We start from the raw sequence: 21,842 nt of genomic DNA on the forward strand, positions 1-21,842 counted from the left end.
GCCGGGCCGGGGAGGGACCCAGGAGGGCACCCAGGAGGGCCCAGGAGGGCCGGGGAGGGCAGGCCCGGGAGAGCACCCAGGAGGGTCAGGGAGGGCGGGGAGAGCACCCAGGAGGTTCGGGGAGGGCACCCAGGAGGGCCCAGGAGGGCAGGCCAGGGAGGGCACCCAGGAGGGCCAGGGAGGGCAGGGAGAGCACCCAGGAGGGTCAGGGAGGGCAGGCCAGGGAGGGCACCCAGGAGGGTTGGGGAGGGCGGGGAGAGCACCCAGGAGGGTCGGGGAGGGAACCCAGGAAGGCCCAGGAGGGCAGGCCCGGGAGAGCACCCAGGAGGGTACCCAGGAGGGCCAGGGAGGGCACCCAGGAGGGCAGGGGAGGGTGGGGAGAGCACCCAGGATGCCGGGGGAGGAGGCCGCCTGCCGTGCGCACGGGGCCTGGGCGGGGGGGGGGGGTGCAGGTGGAGGACTTGATCCAGCCGCGATTCCTTCTGGTTGTGGCTGGTGTCCCTGGGCGTCGCATCCCCAGGACCACAGCCGCTGCTCCCCGACGGGGCCCCGCGAGGCCGGGCCACGCCTCAGTTCCCGCCGCGTACCCCGTGGCCCGTCGGCTCTTCAGGGGTTTGGGGGCAACGGCCTGTTCATTCCTTTCCCTGGGGACCTCGCGGAGCCCTGGGGCCGTGGCGGGCGCGAGGAGACAGGTGCTGAGCGGAGGCAACGTGCGCTCGCGGTTCCTCGGACCCCAGGTTCTGGGACCGACGGGGCCTGAGAACCCAGCGGTGCAGCCCGGGGCTCCGTGAACCGCGGTCGCCGTGGAACAAAGGGGCGGCTTTCGGGGGGGGGCGCCGCTGCGGTGACGCGGCTCCGTCCCCCGGGAGCCCTGCTCACCCCGGGCCGAGGCTCCCCGCGGGCCCTGCGGGTATCGCGGAGGGGTGCGGCCTGGGGTCGGGGGGCTCGGGGAGCCGTGCGCCAGGCGGGCTGCCCCGGAGGGCGCTGTCGGCGGGGCGCCGTGTCCGGGGCTGGCACCGAACCCCCGACGGGATGGCAGGGAGGGGGGGTCGGAGGTGGCTGGGGCTGCGGTCAGGGGGAGGAGCCCTCGGGAACGGGGTTAGACCTAGGAGGCAGGACAGACAGCCGCGGGAGGACGCACGGACGTCACCGTGTGCAGCACGTGGAGGGCTGGACCCGGAGCTCCACCAGGCACAGCTCACCTGAGATCTTCGCCTCCCGAGCTTCCAGGGACAAGGAAAGGGCTGGCGGCCTGCGGGAGGGGGGCCCCGGGTCTGCCCCGCACCCCCCCCCCCCGCTGGCGCCCACACCCCGGGGCATTGGCGGGACACCCGCGCCGTTCTTCCCCTGCACGCTCCGGAGCTCTACGCAACCCTTCCCGGCTCCAGGTTCCAGTTTCTTCAAACTGCAGATGCGCACGGCTTCATTTTTCCCCTTTAATCACAATTTCCCCCTCTTTCCCCGGTTGTGCCCCGCTTCCTTCCCCGGTTGCCTGCGGCGCCGCGTCTACGCCCAGTACCCCGCAGCCCGGCCCCGCCGCGGGCCAAACATCACCCCTCGACCCCTCGGGGCCAGAGCCCCCGCATGCTCGAGCGGACGTCGGGTCCCCGCAGGGGCGTCCTGGCAGCCTCGCCCCCCCCCCCAACGGCACCTACTCTGCGGCCTGCGCGTGGGGGACCCAGGGAGCCCCCTCACCCGGGAAGCTCCGCCCCCTGCGCATTGGGGACCCAGGGAGCCCCCCCACCCGGGAAGCTCCGCCCCCTGCGCATCGGGGACCCAGGGAGCCCCCCCAGCTCCGCGGCCTCGCCGTGGCCCCTGCGAGCTGCACCGACCGTCGGTGTAGGCAGGGGCGCCGCCCGCCCCGCACCTGGGCGCCCCATCCTCATCGGGCCTCGGGGTGCACCTCCAGGTGTGCGACGGCCGCGCAGGGGCAGAAGGGCTCGGCTCGCCCTGCGGCCTCCCAGGCGGCGTCCCCTGCGCCGGGGGAATGGCTGGGCCGCGCCCCCCTCCCGGGCAGCTGCTCCGCCCGCCGCTTCCCCCTTCCCTGCTGTCCGCGCGGCGCACACACTGTATACGCGTGTCTGCATGTGTGTTGGTGCACGCGGGCACACGCATGATTATAGCTGCAGGCTGCATACATACAGCGCGTGTGGACACAGTGTCCGTGCACCGGCGCTCGCACGAGGCGGGCAGGGCTCAGGCCACCGGGGCTGCAAGACGCCGCGTCCACCGCCGAGGGCTCCGGTGGGCACACCGCGGGCTGCGGGCAGCTCTCTCCCTCCACCCTTCCTAAGCAAGGTAAATCCCTCCTGAGTTCAAAGCATAACCAAGCATAACCATCCCATAGCAAGAGTTCTTAAAAAGACCTTTAAAAAAAAAAAAAAAAAAGAACCCAATAACTTCTATCCTAAGGAAATACAAATGCAAAAGTGTTCATCATGGTGTTTTAAAAAAGAAAAAGGAAAGAAAGAAACGTCGCTCCCCAATTCTACTAAGAATATCCCTACCACGGGATGTTATGATGCTCTTTAAAATAACATGTTTAGGCCTTTAAAAACAGTTTTAAAATGGGGAAATGTTTACAAAATAACGTAAATTGCTTAGGGCGTATAATAGCGCTCCACTTTAATAATTCAAAACAAGATCACAGAAGAAAGGCTGAAAAGAGTTATGCCAACATGCAGATAATGGTTATCTCTACCTAGTAAATTAAAGGGTGCTCTTGGGCAGTCCGGGTGGCTCAGCGGTTTAGCGTCGCCTTCAGCCCAGGGCCTGATCCTGGGAATCCAGGATCGAGTCCCACGTGGGGCTCCCTGCATGGAGCCTGCTTCTCCCTCTGCCTGTGTCTCTGTGTCTCTCACAAATAAGTAAATTTTTGAAATCTTTAAAATAAAAAATAAAAATAAAAAATAAAGGATATTCTTGTGCCTTTTCTCTCTTGAGAATCTCTAAGATAGCCAGTCATTTTCTAAGCAGCAAATACTATATATTTTAATCTTTTTTTAAATAGGACAGTCTCAAAGCTGGTAGCATTGGTCTCCAAAAAGAACACATTGATGCTGAGAAAACCAAAAACTTTTCTAAGCTGACTCCCAGGTGGAGGGAGTCAGGTTGTGGGCTCTCTTCATCCCACCAGGAGCCAACATTTGTTGATCACAGATGAATCCATGCAACCCACCCAGGGTTGCAGCGTGTGCCTTGCTTACATTCTGCACATGCCTTTGAAGCACCCTAATGACTCATCGAAGTACCAAAATGACTCATCAACAGATGACGAGAGCCAGGTTCGACCGGGTCACCAGGTACGGAGCCAGGGCCAGGCGTCCATCGCCCCACTTCATGGCTACGCTAAGCTGCTCTCTCTTCCCACCACCCACCCCACCCCTGGGGAAAACAATTGGCCCTTAAGATCAAGAGGTGCATCAAAGGTGAAGCGAAACAACGAAGAGGAGCCAGAGAGAGAAAATAGTGACTCAGACAGAAAGCCTGTCTCAGAAGGAAAAAGAAGGGAGACGGTTCTCCTCTCCGCTTGCTCCCGGATCCCTGCAGGGGTTCCTGAGGGCCCTGCTGGAGGCGCTGACTCCATTCACTGCCCCTTCTGGGTTGCCTCGCTCCCTTCTCCCGCTCCTCAGTTGAGAAACTAAGGGAGCTGGGCCATTGCTTCTAGCCCCAAATAAGTGGTAAGAACTAAAATTGGAAGTTCCTCTCCTCGAATCCTGAGTTCAAAACTGCAAGCCAAATCACTGTAGAGGGAGAGTAAAAGGAGTCCCGTTGCCACTGCCAGCTGGAAGAGGTCCTGCATGCCCAAGGAGCATCATTTCTCCAACACATCCTCCTCCAATCAAGATGTCCCAGGGTTCCCCACTGCTCCAATAGACAGAAGCACAATACTCTCCTTTCCAGACGTCTTGGGTTAATTTCTTTATTTTTTCTGGCCCGCATTTTGAAGCCTTTCCAGACTGATGGACTAAAGTGGAAATTACAGTCCTATCGGCTCTGTCCAAAACAGATGCCACATAATCACAATCGTATTAATAAAGCTGGCAAGAGTGAGTATGAAGAATTTGAGGGAAGGGAGAGGGAGAAAAAGAAACCCTAACAACTTCCGGAATGTCTCAACCGACTGAACGCTTCTGCCTTGAGACAGGTTTCCCTGAGAAATCTGAAGTCAGCTTTCCCCCACCTAAACTCCAAGTAATTCCTTTTCTTCTGTTTAATATTTTCTACAGTGTGGTTGAAGGGAGAGAAAAGGGGGGATATTTTCTCGAATCCTTTTGGACTTCACAACATTCGAGATCTTGTGCATGGGTCTCCAGCTGTGCATGACATAAGTCATTGAAAACTGGCACATCTTTCCATCAGCAAGCGCAGCACAACCACAAGTTTGGCAGGCGGTTCATGTTGCCAGATGCCTTCACTGTTTCTTAAACTATGTATTCAAGGCACTCCACTTTTTTCTTGCTGGAAATACTTTCAAAGAAGAACACAATGTTTTGGGTTTCCTGGCCAAAGTTTAGCTGTACTTTTGCATCTTTGCCAAACTTCCTGTTTTTAGCAAAAACAATTTATTATCTTGCTCGTTCTTTAGACCCAAAAGGATTTGCAGGCACAAATAACTACTTGGTTTCCCTATCTTTTCAGGGAAGAAACTCACCCACTTTTCCATAATTATCCCGTGGATGCAAGAACAGAAACGTATTTAACCTTTGGGAATGCTACTGAGGCGTGGAAACGGTTTTAATTGATCAAAACCTCTACAGTCTGAACTTTAAAAGAACTGACAATTATTTCTTGTGTGCAAGGAAAATAATTCCTTTCAGGTGGTTTGGCAGGAACGCGGATTTGCCACACGTGGTATTGGAGAAGCAAGTTTGGAGTGAGTTTGTGTTTGGAGGCCAAGGTTAGACTGAAGAGATTTGATTCGGCAGCAGCAAGCAAAGAAAGCATTCCGCCAGACGCTTTTATGAATAGTTCATCTTTGATTACTAAGCCACAGAGTCACCTCTTTTTTTTTTTTTTTTTTTTACTTCCCAAGAAAAGAAAACAAAAACTAAATGGAACCTTCTCCATCCTACCTAGCAGCCAACTAACCTGTCAACCAGCAAATAGATTAAGAAACTTAAATTCTCAACTTGATTAGATTGAGGTGGCCAAGTATAGTCTCAGTTTTCTTCCAGAAAAAGATATCCTAGCCGTAAATAGAACATAATGTTGTCTTTAGCAAAACCTACACGCGCTCCACACACCCAGTCACTCAGGTAGGCCTCAGTAGTAATGACCCGTACCGTCGCAGACAACGCTGATACCAGTGTGGGTAATTCTTCAGCCATATCCACTGCTAGAGTAGAATGTGTTTCGACTGAGATGGACCCAACCACAATTTCTCCGCATCTTTCAAAAATTACTCCACACTACCTGCCAAGACCAAGGAACCGATAATGTCCATTTCCTGTATGTTCGTGCTTCAAAGATCTTAGAATTCTTTGATGGTGACTTAGCAACCACTGTAAGAATAATGGCTCCTTAAAACGGAGTGAGTCAAAGAGTAAGACACTTTAGAGGAAATGGTTAATATTAATGAGAGAGTGCAGTGTAGTCTGACAATAGACCAGCATCAGCACTTCGGGAGGAATGCTTCTAGCTTAAGTAAGAGAGGGCCAACTTCTGTCTTTCCATCTCTGAACATTCCCCCCAGATGAAAGCAGAGAAACAGACAGTGTCAGTATCTGTTAGATGGATGGAGATCGCTAGCTAGATCACTAGATCACGAGATGGATCACGGGATCAACAGAGCAGGTGTATGTGTGGTATCCATGGTGTATCGTTCCCCGTCTTCCCTTCTCTTTCTTTCTTTCCCTCTTTTTTCCTTTCAGAGTGATGCTTTGATTCTCTTCAGCAAAGCCTGGGCCGAGAAAAAATAAAAAGTCCCTGTAGCAATTCGGTGGGTCTAAGCACATGCATTGGGAAGAGAGTCAAAAAGGAAGATTTTCACAACGAATTATCATTCAAGTCCTCTCAGACCCGTAGTTTCGTATATGGCTACAGGAGGTGGCCCTAGATTTCTTATAAACCCTTCCAAAAGGTGAGAATGTGCCTTTATTATTAACCTTAGGGCATGTGGTTTTAAAGAGTTATTTTTAACATTTAAACATAAACAATATCAGTACTAAATATAGGATCAAAGCGATGCTATTTCCATGTGGAGTTGCCGAAGCACAGAAGCATGGCTGCAGAGTACAAGTTTCCTTTGAAGGTGCTGTTGCTATCAATATTGCTTACTCGGCAGTCCAGTGATATCAAAATAAGGTGTTCATATAGACATATATTCATTATTATATCCTGCCTGGTGTGAGAAAGGTTTCACTCCTTCAGCCTTTAAAAACAGAACCCAACATCCCAAACCGAGGCCTTAAGGGCCCCTTCACTAGCTTCTTTTCGAAATGAATACATTTAAAGTAATGTTTGAAGCCTGTGGTATCAGAATTTATTTCTACAAAGTTAACTCTATTTAATATCCTTGGCTCTAAGCTTAATTTGCTAAATCGTGCTGTTTTTGAAATTTATTGCAAAATTATTGTTCTCCAGGGAAATAATTACCATTCCTCTTACTTCTATGCTATTGCTTTCCCCTGCATGTGAATTTAAGTAAAGAGATTTAAAAAGCAACTCTGTTTTGAGTAAGTATCAGTCAAGACAGGATGACTCTGAAATTATATTTGAATTTAAGAGAACGTTCTCTGTTCCCTTGAATACCCAATTTTTCCAAATGAGAACAATAGGATATTAAAATTAGAAAAGAATCCTAAGGAATGATTGCATGTATCTATTTATTTATAGGCTGCCTCACTGCAAAAAAAAAAAAAAAAAAGATTCTAGGCAGCTTAGGAACACATATAAAATATAGCTACATAATATAAATTAGAAATAGGCATAAAGCAAAAAAAGAAAACACTGGGGTAAAGAGACTTAAATGGAACCAGAAATGGATCCAATGTAAGGTCATTGATTTGAATCAAGGAAGCACAAATTTGACTCTTGACTTTGAAGTATCAAGTTAAAAGCAACCTGTTCAAAAGTGTGAGGCTCATGAATAAGGTTTTCATAATTTTATCATAGAAGTTCACAACATTTGGGGCACCTGGAGGGCTCAGTTAAGCGTCCAACTCTTGGTTTCGGCTTAGGTCGTGATCTCAGGGATGTAGGATCAAGCCCCGCATTGGGCTCCGTACTCAGTGCAGAGTCTGCTTGAGATTCTCTCTCTTCCTCACTCTCCTTCTGCTCCTCCTGCTTGTGTGCTTACTCTCACATCAATCAGTCAATCAACCAATCAATCTTTTTTTAAGAGTTCAGAACATTTTATAGACCATTTGTGAACTGAACAGTAGTTTCTAGTCTTCTCTGTTGACTATTGTAATGACCACAGTGCATCTATTTCCTTAATGTTTTGGTTGTGCATCCCGAGATTCCCTTTGGGGGAATCGCCTTTGACCTATTTGTGTGAAGGTGCCCTGTCCCTGTCCCTCCCAAGTTCCCAGCGAAACAGATTGCAGTACCTGGAGAGGAGGTGGCTGTGGCTGATTCCTTCTCAGTGGTCACGTGCTACCAAGAAAGTGACTGGTGTTTGCTCATCCCCTGGTACCAGTTCTCAGAATCTCGTTCTCCTACCTTCTCATCAGTACCTTGAGCCATCCAAAAATTACCCAGTACATTTCTTTTCTGCTTAAGTTAGGGTCTGTTGCCTGCAACTGCAAGACCCTAAATGAAATAGAGGCAATTCACATGCAAATGGATTAAATGATGTGGCTGGGCCCAGTGGGTAATTCGAGGCAAAGTTATATGTGGAATCCTGAGAATCTGATGCTCAATTTACAGCCGTTGTGATCTTAGTACAAACCAGATCCAAAGCAGAAATAGTCATTGGTGAAGAGCATTTCTCTTGACAGCAGTAATCTCTGCCAAAAAAATTTTTTTTTTCTTTTTCTGCACTAAAATTCTTAGAATTTTCTCTTTCTTGGGTAGGCGAACATGGATGCATTTGGGGAAAGGTTTTGGAGCACTCTACTACCACATACCCATTTTCAGGGTTAGATGTAAACTTTGTTATTAATACTGCAACACCTTCTGTTTGCCCCAATAAATAATGCCTAATTTCAGCATTCGTAACACCTAACACACGAATGGTGCTTTATATATTATCAATAGTTTTGTGCTGCTGATGAGAGTTCTTTCTCCTTTAAGAGTTGTAGACTGAGAGCTAGTGGAACAAGAACTACCAAGTATCCAGAGCAGTCATATAGTCGCATGAGGCCGCAGAGCATGTACCTGGGGGCTGTCCTGGTAAATGTTGCACAACTGACAATCTAAAAGAGAAAGAGAGAGAGAGAGAAGCCCTGGTTTGGAGAGCTAACAAATCTCTGTGGCATCAAGACTCCTACCCTGGCCAATTTCAGGCTACCAGTATGATGTCATGGCCTATAGAATTGGGAAGATAGATGCACAAAGCGCTCTTGAGGCTGGTACATAGAGGCCCCAGTGTACCCTTGGAAGGGTCCCTCCTGGATCCTTCTCTAACTGAGCCCAAGGAGGGGCCCTGACAGGCCAAGAATCCATTACCCTTGTGACTTGTGTTCTTATAGAAGGAGCATTGGAAATCTGCAAAGTGAGGTTGACTCCTTAAGTCAATCCAGCTAACTAATGGGTAACAGGAGTCTCTTTTTGCTCTTATCTTAGAATCTTCCTCTGGAACATCATAGGGAACAGAAGCAGTTTGTCACAAATAGATTTCCTACATGCAGGACATCTCAAGTTTCCTTTCAAGAGGAAGTTTCCATTTAAAGGCAGAGTGATCTGCTTTGTCTGTAAAATTAAAAAAAAAAAAAAGTGAGTTGAAGAAAACCTATGCTATCTTGCAGGGAAAAAAAAATTACAGCCCAAAGGTGAAGTGTACTAAAGGGCAGCATAAAGCAGAGTGATGTGATGCTGTGGAACACGGGTCCTACATCCAGTTGTCTGGATTTGGACACTGGCTCTGCTCGTTTACCAGTCGCAGAACCCCTTGGATGAGTAACTTGAATTTTAAAACCTCCGGTTGCTCCTCTGCAAAATGAGAATGAATGATCATGGGGTTTCCATGAAAACTTAGCTATATCATGCACGTAAAGGACTTAGCAGGGGGGTATGGTAAGCGGTTCCTGTTACTACTTTTTGATTGTCCTGCCTGCCCTTGTCACATGCCTCAGTGTGTTCGGGTGTCCTTTTGTAAGACGCAGCCGCAGCTACTCTCTACTATGTTTACCCCAGGAGAGGGGATGGCAAATGGGCTATTAGGGCAAAGCCAGTCCTAGCAGGGTGCTTTCGATGGGCAAAAGGACACGACGACAGGCGTCGACGAGGCATTCCTCTACACCTCGTGGGAAAGAGCGTAAGCCTGAAACAGGTGCAGTCACAGGGCCCCAGGAGGGGATGGCCAAGAGGATGAAACTTCCATTATCAGAGTTTGGCTGAAAATGATTGGAGCCACATTTCCAGTGGAACTTGTAACTGCTTACTCATCTCAAATAACTTAAAGCATGTCATCACCATTCCCGGCCACAGGAATGAATCCTGCCACAGAGTGGAGATCTGTTTTCTTCCTTAAAGCCCTCAGAGTGTTCTGCTTCAATTCCCTGTATGGGATGTAGATATATTAAATACAAAAAAATGACCATAAAGTGAACATTAAGGTTGAGAAATGAGGTCCAAGGTTGCCAAGAAATTCAAAAGTAAGTGTTCCCCCAGCAGCTCTAATTCAGCCATCTTTGCAGTAATGCATCCTTTCCGATCTCTGAATCCTCAGTGGAACGCCCATTTCATATGGACTCTGGATTCTTCAGCTAAGCCAGGGGAGGGATGTTTGGGGTCCCTTCTGCTCCTTCTCACTTCCCCAGGTCGTGGGAAAATCCTGTCTAGGACCCTTCCACCAAGCCCTTGAATGAGGCCAGGCCTGGCAAAGCACGCCCGAGGGCCCGGGGGGCCGGGGGAAGGGCAGCTCGGCCCCAGGAAGCTGGACCCGTTCCCTTCCTTGGCCCCTCCCTGAGAGCCAGGAGGCTACTCCTGGCTCCACACAGCAAATGTATCCATGCAGATATCCAGGATGCATTAGTGGTTCGACACAAGTGATGTGCTCAGGCACCTCCGGGGTACATTAGTTGAAGTGGCTACAGCAGCTGGTGGCTCCTCTTCAGGCATAATTTATCTATTGCACTTTACTTAATGTGCAAAATTAAATTTATGCTGAATCCATGTGTATTACCTACTGTGCATGAGCAGCATGAAATATACCATAAAGCAAATCAGCACAGAGCCATGCTCGTAATTGCTAATGGCTTTCAACACACTTCATTGTGGTCTAACCAAACTTGGAGTCCATTCTGCGTTGAGAATCCTGCTCATATCAAGGTTGAAAGTGCTTCTCCCCAGGACCTTCTGGAGAACTGAAGGATAAAATGAGAAATGCTTTTAAGTCAATCTTTTTTGAGCCTATGTTCTTTAGATCTCGGATTCTGCACTTTTCATGAATATTGTGATCGATACGGTCTCTACGAAGGGCATGATTTTGCTGAAAAACTGTGAATTTTTTTTTAAGTGGAATATAGAAAATAACCTCGAAAGGCCGTCAGACCAAGTTCTGTCACTGCCAGGCTGTGGGACTCACTCTGTGTTTCTGGTTCTGTATATTACAACAGGAAGAATTGGGCTGTTGACTTCTGCCCCTAACAAGAAAAAAAAAAAAAATCTATGCGATTAAGCATAGTGAACTTTACAAAAAACAAATCTCTCAAAAGAGGCTTTCAAAATGTACTATAAAATACACTTACACTCTCACACATCTAAATTCACATAAAGCAGAAACTAATTCAGGTTTGAAACCTGATCTGAAAAAGAAATTTGGTAGAGGAATCAGAAAGGGAGAGAATAAATACTCAGGTCATGCAGAATCTTAAATGCAATTATATCTCCTCCAACAATAATTATTCAAAGTGTTTTTTGTTTTAAGGTATGCTTTGTAACAACTACAGAGACCATTTCCCATGGAAAAAAAAAAAAGTTATTTGTTCTACAATTTACATTTGTCCTAGAAAGTACCCATCTGCGGAAATGTCATGTTGCTCCCTTGAAAATAATTTGTAATTTTCTCCACGTAAAGGACAGAGGAAAAATAAAACCATTGACTATATTCCTTTTTAGATGTCATCTTTACACATTTTTTTCAGCAGGTGACTATTCGTATAAAATTTTTAAAAATATATCAGTCTTTCAAAGCACAGTATTTTTTTTAAACTAAGAAAATCCTGTTAGGAAGATACAAAGTAATAATTTTACTTATTCTACTCTTCCTCATTTTGTTTTTCAAATTAAAATCCAGATACCATTCATTTCAAATGAATGATATTCATTTTAATACGATGTTTTAAATGTTTTGTTTGTTTCCAGTGCTTCTTGATTTTGTTTGGTTTGTAGCAGAAAAACTAAAATATAGATATGAATTGTCTGCATTCATACATAAATATATATACATTCATATGCATACTTTCAGTCATTATCCTGTTGAATTACAATGAATTGAATAAATACGCATGTAGAAATGGGTTTTCTCATTCTACTTTCGAATGTAAAAATTATGTTGTTTTACTGAATGGTCTAATAAACCTACATCTAGACGTGAAATCCACTAATTAGCATCTGGATCTTATGCCTTTTCTGGAAAAGATGTGTTAGGTTAAGTTTGACTCAGTAGTAAACGTTAATTGAGCATGTATTGAGCGTAAGACTCAGATCTGAAAAAAAAAAAAATAACTTGGCTCCTGCCTTGTGGGAGCATACAGTCAAGCGACAAACATGGACATACACACAAATAACTCTAATGCAAGGCAAATAGTGGCAAGTCTTAGGATAGGCTTGTGCAGCAGGTGAGTGGTGCTCTGAGGCTCTTGGAGGTATGAAGACACAGTAGAATGAGAGCTGAGTCTTGGAAAATGAGCCCAATTTTGGTTGGAAGACAACTGAGGGTGGGGGGAGACGTACACTGAAGAGCATGGCAAACAGAAGTAAGGACTTGAAGAACAACCTGGGCAAATGAAGGAAAGGGAAGTCGAAGCTTCAAACTGTGATGTTCCTTATGCACACCCATAGCCTCTAGATGGGGTGGCCCCTGGCTTAGAATGAAAACCAAAACCAAAACCAAAGCAGTGATGTTTCCCTCTTCTAGCCATAAAGTCTTACTCAGACCTATGTGGTCACAAGTTTGCCTGGGCCCAGAAAGAAAAAAAAAATTCCTTCTTAAGCCACAAAGAAGATAAGCTTTTACCCAGCAGCCTGTGCTTACCTGTGCTAGCTTAGCTGCAGGAGTGGTTATGAGAAACAAGGACATTATCAAACTCTTCTTTAAAATTCCACCTGTGATATCTTACTAGATACCTTTGGAATAATAACTTGTCCTAGATTAGTTCCATGCTTTCTAAAAACAGGAACTCCTTTCCTTCCTCTCTCCCGTTTTCTCTCAACATCAAGGGGCATAATTGAGTATTTGCATGATAGGAGTCTTAATTATTAAAGAGGTTTATTGTCTTACAGCTTCTATGAAATTATCCTACTTTTCTCTCCTCTGGGACAGAAAGCATATTTACCACGTTGCCCCAGGCCTGGTCTTGCCATCTCATTCAACACCAAGGCTTTGTCAGAAGAGAGGTCAGTAGCCTCTTGGAATCTTTTGGAGATAGGTAGAGCCTGGTAATCGTTTCCCACAATGGGGTTATCTGCTATCTGCCAGGGTTGTTTTCCTGAATGATATCTGATCAAACTCCACTGCAAAAAGTACCCAAGGGGGTCTTCCCAGCTCTGTCTTCTTCCTCTGCTTTCTATCAATCAACTCGAGACAAGCTAATGCCTGACCCAAATATTTTTTAAGTGTCAACACAGACCATGGTGATTGGGGCTACATTTAGATAAAATCTCATTTATATTCTCTAATCCAGCTCATTATCCCAGATGGTTTTACTGATTTCTACTGTGTCGTCGTCCCCACTGTCAGGATCCAACAGTAAAAATCCAGCAAATTTGCATTCCTTCCTTCCTCTTTTTTTTTTTTTTTTTTTTTTTTTTTTTGGCCCAGGCACATTGTTCACGGAAATTCAAGTGATAAGCAAAGGAAACAAACTACCTTGGAATTTGGTTGATGCTCTGGATCTCCAGCCCAGTGCAGGGAAACGTCAAACTCTTATTTCCAAAACGCAGAATCTTTGAAAACTAGAAGCAACGAAATTCTACTAAATCTGTAAGGAAAAATAAAGCACCACCGCAGAGTGAAATCGAAATGCTATGTCCATGTCACACTTTCCATTCAGACTTTATGATACTGTTCTATAGAACTAAGAACTGCATTTTTTTTTCTTTTAGAATCAGGAGCATTTCATGCCCCAAACCCTACATCTACATCTAATATTTGAAATTTTCCACATCCCACCTGAGCTGACTAAAATCAACCTATCAAATTCTTTCTCTCACGGATCTTAGATCATGAGAAAGGTTAGGCACGGAGCTAGGGCCCAATCCTTCTAAGTCTGATCTGAAATGGATGTCTGCAGGCATCAATCATGTTCCTGGATGATACGGATCGCCACCAGCCACGAAGCAGCCCTCTCTGGCTTTCCCACACAAGACCTATCCCGAGATCAGCAAGCACATTCCTGTCTAAACTCTGCGCTGCAAATCGCCACGGCTCCTTTCATCAAGTTAATTACAGAATCAAGGGGCTGGAAGAGGAGCCCAAGACCTCATCTGTTCCATCCCCTCGGCTTTCTGGCACGGCCAGAGTTAAATCATACCAGACAGATGGAAATCTAGCTGGTTTGTAAGGACTTCCAGAGGAGGGGATGGATTCCACGCACCTGCCAATCACCCACTCTGCTGTTTAACAGCCCTTGTTGGAGAATCCTTCTTTATCTCCAGCTTGAATCTCACACACGGCACGTCAGCCAACCTCTCCTTGTTCTGTGCATCAACCCTTCACATACCTGCAGATCTTTATGAAGGCGTCTCTCCAGCTTCTCTTCTCCAGGCTGATGAATCCCCATTCCTTTCACCTCTTTCTATAAATCTGATTTTCTAACTTTTAATTATTTCTCTGATTTTCCACTGAACCTTGGTACACTCCAGGATTGACTGAAGACCCAGGTAGTCTTTTTTTGTCTTTAAGAAAAGTGCTTCTCACGCTTTTTACTCCCAGGACCCTTTTTCATACTCCTAAAAATTGAGGACGCCAAAGAGCTTTTATTTATGTGGGTTACATCTATAGGTATTTTCTGGATTGGGAATTAAGACTGATAAATTTTTAAGACCCCAGAATACACAAGACACAGCCCATTATTCATCAAAGCAAAGGTGTCCTACATCATGTGGCCTCTGGAAAACTCTATTGTATATTCATCAGAGAATGAGAAGGCAAATAACATATCAGTGTTCTTATAAAGATAGCATAGACTCTGCACACCTCCTAAGAGTCTTAGGGGCTCCCCATGGTCCCTGGATCCTCTGCTTTATAGGAAACATGGTCCGTCCCACTCTCAGCGTATACCCAGTTACACAGGCAGTTGGCAAGGAGTCCAGTCGAGTCTGAAAACAGCCAACTCAAACCATGCTACGTTATAAGGCAAATTAAAGCCTTTAACTGTCAAAGAATCCATGCTGTCATCCTTAGAAAAAATAACAGAAACTAATTTTGAGAAAAATAAACTGACTTTTGTTGATATTTTAATGGGAAAACTTGGTAGTGAGGGAGCAGAAAAGCAGAGGAGGTCACTGTTGATTGCGCTGTAATAGCAAGAGCAGATTCTCTAACGTGTAATCCTCTTAATCACACTCAAAACCATTCTGTTTATTTACTTTTGATCTGGGCACAAATAAGTTGTTTGCTGTGAAACAACAGAGCTGATCTTCAAATCCCTTGCTTACCACTGTTTTTACAACTGAAATTGGCCCTGTCGCCTAGATCGGGCCTAGGTCTGCCCATCACTCTTGAAGACTCTGAGGTGACGGTGGGACACAGGGCAGGGGAAGGGGTCTGTGCAAGCTAAGCCAGGTGCTCAAACGATTTCCTTTGCTTTTACTCTGCCTTCCCCGATTTGTTTCCTTTCGTACCTGAGAAACTGCCTCTTTTTCTCAGCAGAGTCAGGTTTTAAAACTGTTAGCCTAAGTCTTGTTTGCCATATTTATAAGGCGTTGCAGATTTATCAATCAAGCAACAAATATTTGCTACCCACTCTGTATTCAAAGTTCTGCTCGATCGAGTAGGTACGTTACCACTGAAGCCTAAGTCTTATTTTCTGTCTCTAGGGACTTCCAGTCTAGTTGGAGACAAAGGAAAATAAAACTCAAAGAAAACAACAGCTCATTGTAAGCGACAGAACAGAATTAAGTTCTAAACTGCACGGCGCAGACTCAGCATTACAGGAGTTGTCAGAGAATCTCTGTGAGGATGTGAAACACGCCACACAAATTAAAAAGTGGAAGTGCATCAGTGGTGGCGTAGGTGAATTTTGAGATGGAGCTTGAAATGTATTTCTTCTGAAAACTTGCTGGTCAATTGTTAAAACCAAGCACTGTTTGTGGGGCCTCGAGCTAGATCACAAATGCTCCTCCCCTCCCGTCCCCTACCCTGGCCAAAGGCCTGTCCCCATCCTGGTCAGGGGAAGCCTCACACACATGAATGGGGAGCCCCAGCGTGCAGTGCAGACTCACAGTCCACAACCGTATCCCACAAGAGCCACTCTTGGCACCCCTGGGGCCTCCCAGTGAGCACCCCAGAAGCCTCGTCAGCCCCAGGGAGGAAGATGAACGAGGTGCTAAGGAAGATGCATGTGTTGGCCCCGGAAGCAGGTGCAACCCCTCTAGGCAGGGAATTCCTGGTCCCTGGAACCTGAGATGTTCCAGAAGGAGGGATCGTGTAGTATGAGCTCCAAGTGGGCATTCCACTGACTCCTCAGAATCTTCTTGAAGGGAGGGAAGCACTGGTATTGGACCAAAGCAGGGTCTCTAACAGGTAGGACACACAGCAGAGGCCCTGGGTGCCCAGGTCTCAGGAGGTAGCTTTAAAGTAAAGGAATTTCTAAAGAAAGAAAGAAAGAGAGAGAGAGAGAGAGAAAAGGGGGGGGAGGGAGGAAGAAAGAAAAGAAAGAAAGAGAAAGAGAGAAAGAGAAAGAGAAAGAGAGAAAGAAAGAAAGAGAAGAAAGAAGAAAGAAAGAAAGAAAAAGAAAGAAAGAGAAAGAAAGAAAAGAAAGAAAATAAGTAATTAGGTAAGTAAAGGAATTCCAATATAAAAGACTCTCAAAAGAAATATTCCTTGTATTAAGGGTCTTTCATTATTTCTGCAACTTAAGTCACACTTTTTCTTCTCTATTAAAGGAAATATGTGCTTTGATTAGGTTTTCTTTTTTTTTTTTGATTAGGTTTTCAAAGTAAGACTCAGATTTTATTTTACTTCGATTACTCTAATATACTTTTTAATATTTATATATGTAAAATTTTAAAGTGCACTTTCCTAGGGATTTTCAGATATATCTTAATTTAAGAAAAAGATTCAGACCTGGACAAGTAAAGTTTTCAAGTCAACTCATATTTTGAATGCATGCTAAAGTTGGATGAAAGATTCCTTTTGTAAAGTCAATTCTGAATTCTCATTCTATTTTTTAATGGGGTTAGTCACCCGCTAAAGCAACTATTGTGGGGGTTTTATTTAATATTTACACATAACTTACATGATTTCTTGATAGGAGTCAGACTTCGAATCTAGCTACATTTCTGCTATAATTTCACTTGTGTCATCCTGGCTCCACTCTCTCTCTTCCCTTCTCATCTTAGAATTTAGTGAGATTTTTCTGCCTCTGCTGAAAAACCAAAAAAGAAATATTCCTAGCATACGGACATGGAATATGAAACCAAGAAAAGACATACTAGAAGAAAATGACAAGATTTTTTTTTTTTTTTGAGTGCTGCCTTGTGTCCCATCACAGCATGGCCAGCATTTACAATAGTTGGAAAGAAATTCAATTTATTACTACAGCCTCTTGTGAAGATACACTTGGGAGGGTGCAGTCATAACACAGAGCAAAACTTCTTCAAAGGTTGACTTGATACTTCAGATAACTTGAACAGACACTTCACCAAAGAGGATATATGGATGGTAAATAACACATGAAACGTTCGGTGTCACCAGCCAATCGAGACATGCAGATTAAAGCTGTAAGGACATACACCTCTACACGCCTATTAAAATGGCCAGACAAAACCTATATATGAATGTTTACAGCAATTTTATGTTTAACAACCCCAAACCAGGAGCAACCCAACAGTCCTTCCATGAATGAACGGATAAACAAACAGCACTCCATCCATACAATGGAAAGTTGCTCAGCAATATAAAGGGATAAACTACTGATACACGAACAATTTAGATGACCCTCAAAGGCATTCTGCTGAGTGGAAAACCAGTCTCAAAGGGTAGCATACTGTATGATTCCATTTCTATAACATTCTCAAAATGGCAACGATTGTGGTGGAGACTACATCACGTCGGGGTCGGGTGGAGGGTATGATTGTTAAGGAGCAACTTGAGGGAGTCTGTGGTGCTAGAACAGTTCTATATCCCCCTGTGGCAGCTGGTAAGGTGATAAAATCTGTTGCCAAAAGGAACCCATCCAACACCAACCAACTGGTGCAGTGTTTCCTAAAGGGCAGTCATTACCTAGTTACTTGGATTTTTATCACCCATCTGCTTTTCACGGCATATTCATTGCACTCTGATGCTTAGTACGATGCCAGTACTCCCCGTTTACTCAGAGAGGCAACCACCACCTAGGTGGTTACTGTAATAGGGCAGATGGAAAATTTCCAGGCTCCTAGACTTTTCTTGTCTGTTGCTTTCCCACCACACTGCCTCTCAGTAAGACCCCAGGCATGGGAGTTGGGGGGAAATCAGTGACCCTGCTCAGAAGAATCTGAGAATTTTCGTTCTTTCAACATTAAATGTATTCTAATTGCATTGGCCTTTACAAAGCCGACTCCTTCCTCAAGGGTAAGGACATAAACTCTTGCCAGCCTGTAAGTCATGTTTCTGTTTCATCTTGAGAGCTTCCATTCATGTGGTATTTTCCTCCACTCCTGCCTCGTCTACCTTAAAGTAGAAACGAAAAGCTATCAACAGATCTGGGTGGCCCCCAATAAAGGGTTCTTTCTCTTTGTCTATTTAAAGTACCCTTGTTATTAAAAAAAATTAACATTCTATTAATAACAGATGCCGGGTATCTTACTCCTGTAATATACTGTAATTAACAATGCAAATGGGAAATAAAAATCTCATTATTTATCAGATAGACATGAGCAGGTGATTATGTACTTAGAGGTATAAAATGCATAATGGAAATGCAAAGCGATAATTGTTCCAAACTGGCTTCTACTTGTGGGCCACAGAGAGAGTCTTTGTAGTTAAATAGAGAGACTGTCTGCCCCTCTCCTTTCTTCTAGTCTAGCCCTGTGCACGATATCCTTTCTTCTCAATACATCCAAGCTCAGTATGAATAATTTAAATGTTATAGCATCTTGTTCAAACTCAAGGCCAACTGAGGAAAAGTGTAGGGAGCCTATACAAATGATACATTTCTGTTTTTTCCAAAACACTCATATAACTCAGGAAAATTAGACAGACCAATTTTATTAACCATTTTTTAAAATTCTATTTGAAAGGAAAGCACTCCTGGATGGAGAGCTTGTATATCAAATTTCAGACCTAAGTAAACTTTTATGGCTGAGCTGTAAAAATAGTCATTTATAATGCAAACACTGCCAAATTTTTAACTATAATCCTGCCAGTGGGCGACTATAATAATCCAACAATAATCATCGTCATTGTAACAAATCACTTGAAAGAGAGGCTGCTGCCCTCCGCAAATAGGCAAAACATCCCCCCTCCAAGGCGGTATGTTCCAGGAGAAAACCTGACAGCCAGCCAGGCACCCTTCCTTTCCAACCTGGCAAACTTGGGGAGTAAATCAGTCAAGGAGACCACCCTGCCCCCCTCGATACCCTCTGGGCATCCAGGACGACCTAACAGTGCGGTTTATCAAAGGTGGTTGTGTTGCTCCCTAACTGAGTGGTCCTCCTCTTTGTCCCATAACACCCTAAATAAAGCCTTAATGCTGAAATAAGAAGCCCCAGCTCACTTTTTAATGTTTGCAAACATTCTGCGCAAAGGCAGGGGCTCTCCCAGTCCCAGCTTAACTCAAACCAGAGCCGACTGCACCGCTGGCGCTGCTGGGTCTCAGCTTCGGGGAGGGGGCTCCCTGCAGGCCGGCCTTAAAGGGCCGCGCCTCCCCTCCTGGAGCCCCTTGGCGCCGCCGCCCAGCCAACAGTTCCGAGGAGGCAGGGGTGAAGCGGCAGCAGGCGTCTCCAGGGGACAGGCAGCCCAGGGACAGAAGCCATCAAAGGTCTCCGGGCGGCCACGTGGCTCCCCCTGTGTCCCCAGCTTGGATTCGCTACCCTGATAAAGCATCCCTAACTCAGGCAGGTGGGGCATCCCTGCTGAATTCCCTGCTGTGCTAATCAGGAGTTAGAGACTTTCTTAAAGAAATGCCTGGGGCCGCCCGCGTGGCCCAGCAGTTTAGCACCGCCTGCAGCCCAGGGCGTGATCCTGGAGACCTGGGATCGAATCTCACATTGGGCTCCCAGCATGGGGCCAGCTTCTCCCTCTGCCTGTGTCTCTGCCTCTCTCTGTGTGTGTCTCTCCTGAATAAATAAATAAAATCTTAAAAAAAAAAAAAAAGAAATGCCTGGCGTTACCTCCAAGAGCCTGTAGAACCTTGAACAAGTCTGTCGCAGCCTAGCCCTGTAGGCATTCTAATGGCCATTTTCGTAAATGAGAGATAATAATGTCATTAATGTGGCCATTATGTTTTTCTATGTTATCAAAGTAAGTTTAAAAATTCTTGAAAGTAAGTTTTTTTCCTTCCTGAAACGATGGAAGATGTTGGGGGCTGGTCAATCGAAGGATTTGCTTTTTGACATTAAAAACTCTCCACTATTGGCATATGAATCCGTGATGTTTTACTTTTATATCCTATGTGAAGCTCAACAGGAGTCCCCGTTTGGTGGTGGTGGTGGTGGTGGTGGGAAACAGTTGTTTCTTAATCCTCGTGTTTTCATAAGGGGTAATTTTGCACAAGCAGAGCTGCTTTCTTACGGCCTCTGTTGCCCCCGCAGGTCGGCGAGCCGCAGCGGGAACCCAGCAGCCTCGGCCCTCGCTGTCCCTCGGTTCGGAGCCCTGTCCTCGCCGCGGGCCTGCTCGGCCTCCGCCTGCCGCGGCTCCCCGGGGCCTGACTCGGTGAGTCCGACTCCCGGACGGAGCTCCAGTGCTCGAGTTCGCTGCGCCCCCCCGGCCCTGAGCATCCTTCTCAAAGCTGATGTTTCCCTTGCCACCTTTCTGGCTTCTCTGCCTCTCTCTCAATTGGTGCTAAAACTGGGGCCAGTTTAGCCCCAGTTGGGAGTGGAAACAACAAATGGAATCTTCTTTTAGCTCTTCCAACTGTAACATGTACCCAGCCCATGCAAGTTACGGATTGGGGGCAGCCCCGCTCTGTGTCTGTTCTCAAGGGAGGAAACCCTTAAAGAAAGGTTTTATGCTACTTGGGGTATTGCTTCCTACACAAGAAATAAATAAAAACCCTGTAGCAATTTACAGAGGCCGTCGTTTTTGTAGCCTGGGGAAATGGGGCAGAGAACTAGCAGGCTCCGGTGCCGACTAGGAGCAGTAGCATCCTCGCAGACTTCACGAAATCGCAGATTCCATAGAAGCCCTGGGTTCTGGTCAGGCCCACTCACCACTCACACATCCCATCACCCACCAGGTAGGTTCTCGCCCCATCTCGCCAACCCAGGCCCCAGGAGCTTCAGCAGCTGTTTTCCTGAGGATGTAAAGTTTTTTGTTAAAAAAAAAAAAAAAAAAAAAAAAAAAACTCTTAAAGACGGGTGGGATTCCTTCCTTAGCCCTCTTCAGAAGTAGCAACAAATACCGAGGTTCGCCAACCTCCACGTAATCTAAAATGTTTCATTACCACCCCTGGTCCTACAAACTCTTAGCAGGCAAATATAAACAGAGGCAATTTGAAAATTGAGTGAAAACCCACATTTTAGAAGAAATCACAAAATAAAAAGAGTGTGCTTTCACTGAAAGCAAGATGTGTTCAAATTTTAACCAACAGGATGTAACCGATGTTAAAGAACGGAGTGTTTCAAACGTTAGAAAAACTGCCGAACTTTCTGAATAATGCTTGACGTAGAGACACGAGAGAGCAGAAGGCAGAAGGTGAGCCCTGGAAATGTCAGCGTGGCGCCAAGCAATGACGATCTCCAGGGGATCTGCTTTCATTTTCCCAGGGTAGCTAGTTCTCAACGAGCTTCTCTGAGGTCCACTTGACCTCATGTTTTCCTCTCAGAGTATTTTAGAATCTTAGCTTTGCTTCTGTGAGCCTCTGGACAGGACTGACTGCAGGATTATAGGGCCCAGTGCAAAATGAATATGGGGTGCCCTTTGTGCAACAATTAAGAATTTCAGGATGGTGATGTCGCGTTAAACAAGCGTGGGGCCCTTGTGCTTGCATAGGTGGCACAGCCATTGAAGCCAGCCCAGACTCTGGAGCCTTCAGTGGGATGGGACCATATGGACCATATGGGCTGGGGAGACTATCTTTTTTTTTTTTTTTTTTTTTTTGTTTTAGGATGCCATGGCATTTTATGTTCACAGCCACCCATCACCCTTC

The 21,842-nt window shown here is 46.0% G+C and overlaps 2 long non-coding RNA genes across 2 annotated transcripts in view; both read left to right on the top strand.

The window, feature by feature from the left end:
* Positions 1–20,743, top strand: part of LOC111097793 — a 343,982-nt gene extending 323,239 nt beyond the window's left edge. Inside the window, exon 4 of the long non-coding RNA XR_005366185.1 lies at positions 20,287–20,743. This is a non-coding gene — a long non-coding RNA (uncharacterized LOC111097793). The remainder of the gene's footprint in view (positions 1–20,286) is intronic.
* LOC111097792 lies at positions 5,505–16,129 on the top strand. Its single transcript, XR_005366186.1, has 3 exons — positions 5,505–5,646; positions 5,874–6,082; positions 15,370–16,129. It is a non-coding gene; the product is annotated as an uncharacterized LOC111097792 (long non-coding RNA).
* Positions 20,744–21,842: the final 1,099 nt, after the last annotated feature.

This window comes from Canis lupus, chromosome 10 (genome assembly GCF_011100685.1).
Source record: "Canis lupus familiaris isolate Mischka breed German Shepherd chromosome 10, alternate assembly UU_Cfam_GSD_1.0, whole genome shotgun sequence".
Lineage (NCBI taxonomy): Eukaryota > Metazoa > Chordata > Mammalia > Carnivora > Canidae > Canis > Canis lupus.